Source organism: Centroberyx gerrardi, chromosome 21 (genome assembly GCF_048128805.1).
Source record: "Centroberyx gerrardi isolate f3 chromosome 21, fCenGer3.hap1.cur.20231027, whole genome shotgun sequence".
Lineage (NCBI taxonomy): Eukaryota > Metazoa > Chordata > Actinopteri > Beryciformes > Berycidae > Centroberyx > Centroberyx gerrardi.
The window spans coordinates 20754794-20757293 of record NC_136017.1 but is presented as its reverse complement, the minus strand read 5'-3'; positions in this window follow the sequence as shown (position 1 = coordinate 20757293).

The following is a 2500-nucleotide window of genomic DNA, read 5'->3' as shown; positions in this document are numbered from 1 at the left end:
TCTCCGGGCGGCTCTCCACTTCACTTTTAACCCAATTTAGAGCACCTGCTTCGGCCACACACACCTGGGAGAGGCCCCCTATCTCCGGGCGGCTCTCCACTTCACTTTTAACCCAATTTAGAGCACCTGCTTCGGCCACACACACCTGGGAGAGGCCCCCTATCTCCTGGCGGCTCTCCACTTCACTTTTAACCCAAGTAAGAGCACCTGCTTCGGCCACACACACCGGGGAGCGGCCCTCTATCTCCAGGCGGCTCTCCACCTCCCTTTTACCCAATTTAGAGCACCTGCTTCGGCCACACACACCTGGGAGCGGGCCCCTATCTCCAGGCGGCTCTCCACCTCCCTTTTACCCGATTTAAAGCCCCTTCTTCGGCCACACACACCTGCTTTCCGCCCCCTACCTCCAGGCGGCTCTCCACCTCCCTTTTACCCAATTTAGAGCCCCTGCTTCGGCCACACACACCTGCTATCGGCCCCCTACCTCCAGGGGGCCCTCCACCTCACTTTTACCCCAATTTGGAGCCCCTGCCTCGGCCACCCACACACCTGTTAGCTGCCCCCTATCTCCGGCCCCTAACCTCCACCATCCAGGAACCCCAGCACCAGCCGAACCTGCAGACCCACTCTTAAGCACCCCTCCCCGGATACAAGCAGACTACCATCCGCCCAAACTTTCCTGCTCCTGGTATACCAACTCAAACTTTGGTGCCCCTGGTACTCCAACTTAAACTTTGTGCTCCTGGTACTCCGCCTGTTTTCGCCCCACAGCCTAAGTGCCGCAGCACTTTGTCATTTTTTTAAACAAAATATTTCTTTCTGCTCCTGGTACTCCCTGGAGCTCCAGGGAGGTAGGGGGGCGCCCTGGAAGCCCTGCCCGAGGCTGTGCGCCTCTTCCCGGGCAGGATTTTCACCCCGAGCCCCTGGTGGCGGTTGGACTTTAACTTTTTTTTTTCTATTTGGATTTGCTCCTGGTACTCCCTGGAGCTCCAGGGAGGTAGGGGGGCGCCCTGGAAGCCCTGCCCGAGGCTGTGCGCCTCTTCCCGGGCAGGATTTTCACCCCGAGCCCCTGGTGGCAGTTGGACTTTAACTTTTTTTTTTCTATTTGGATTTGCTCCTGGTACTCCCTGGAGCTCCAGGGATGGTAGGGGGGCGCCCTGCCCGAGGCTGTGCGCCCCTTCCCGGGCAGGGCTTTCACCCCGAGCCCCTGGTGGCGGTTGGACTTTAACTTTTTTTTTTCTATTTGGATTTGCTCCTGGTACTCCCTGGAGCTCCAGGGATGGTAGGGGGGCGCCCTGCCCGAGGCTGTGCGCCCCTTCCCGGGCAGGGCTTTCACCCCGAGCCCCTGGTGGCGGTTGGACTTTAACTTTTTTTTTTCTATTTGGATTTGCTCCTGGTACTCCCTGGAGCTCCAGGGAGGTAGGGGGGCGCCCTGGAAGCCCTGCCCGAGGCTGTGCGCCTCTTCCCGGGCAGGATTTTCACCCCGAGCCCCTGGTGGCGGTTGGACTTTAACTTTTTTTTTTCTATTTGGATTTGCTCCTGGTACTCCCTGGAGCTCCAGGGAGGTAGGGGGGCGCCCTGGAAGCCCTGCCCGAGGCTGTGCGCCTCTTCCCGGGCAGGATTTTCACCCCGAGCCCCTGGTGGCAGTTGGACTTTAACTTTTTTTTTTCTATTTGGATTTGCTCCTGGTACTCCCTGGAGCTCCAGGGATGGTAGGGGGGCGCCCTGCCCGAGGCTGTGCGCCTCTTCCCGGGCAGGATTTTCACCCCGAGCCCCCGGTGGCGGTTGCACTTTAACTTTTTTTTTTCTATTTGGATTTGCTCCTGGTACTCCCTGGAGCTCCAGGGATGGTAGGGGGGCGCCCTGCCCGAGGCTGTGCGCCCCTTCCCGGGCAGGGCTTTCACCCCGAGCCCCTGGTGGCGGTTGGACTTTAACTTTTTTTTTTCTATTTGGATTTGCTCCTGGTACTCCCTGGAGCTCCAGGGAGGTAGGGGGGCGCCCTGGAAGCCCTGCCCGAGGCTGTGCGCCTCTTCCCGGGCAGGATTTTCACCCCGAGCCCCTGGTGGCAGTTGGACTTTAACTTTTTTTTTTCTATTTGGATTTGCTCCTGGTACTCCCTGGAGCTCCAGGGATGGTAGGGGGGCGCCCTGCCCGAGGCTGTGCGCCTCTTCCCGGGCAGGATTTTCACCCCGAGCCCCCGGTGGCGGTTGCACTTTAACTTTTTTTTTTCTATTTGGATTTGCTCCTGGTACTCCCTGGAGCTCCAGGGATGGTAGGGGGGCGCCCTGCCCGAGGCTGTGCGCCCCTTCCCGGGCAGGATTTTCACCCCGCGCCCCCGGTGGCGGTTGCACTTTAACTTTTTTTTTTCTATTTGGATTTGCTCCTGGTACTCCCTGGAGCTCCAGGGATGGTAGGGGGGCGCCCTGCCCGAGGCTGTGCGCCCCTTCCCGGGCAGGGCTTTCACCCCGAGCCCCTGGTGGTGGTTGGACTTTAACTTTTT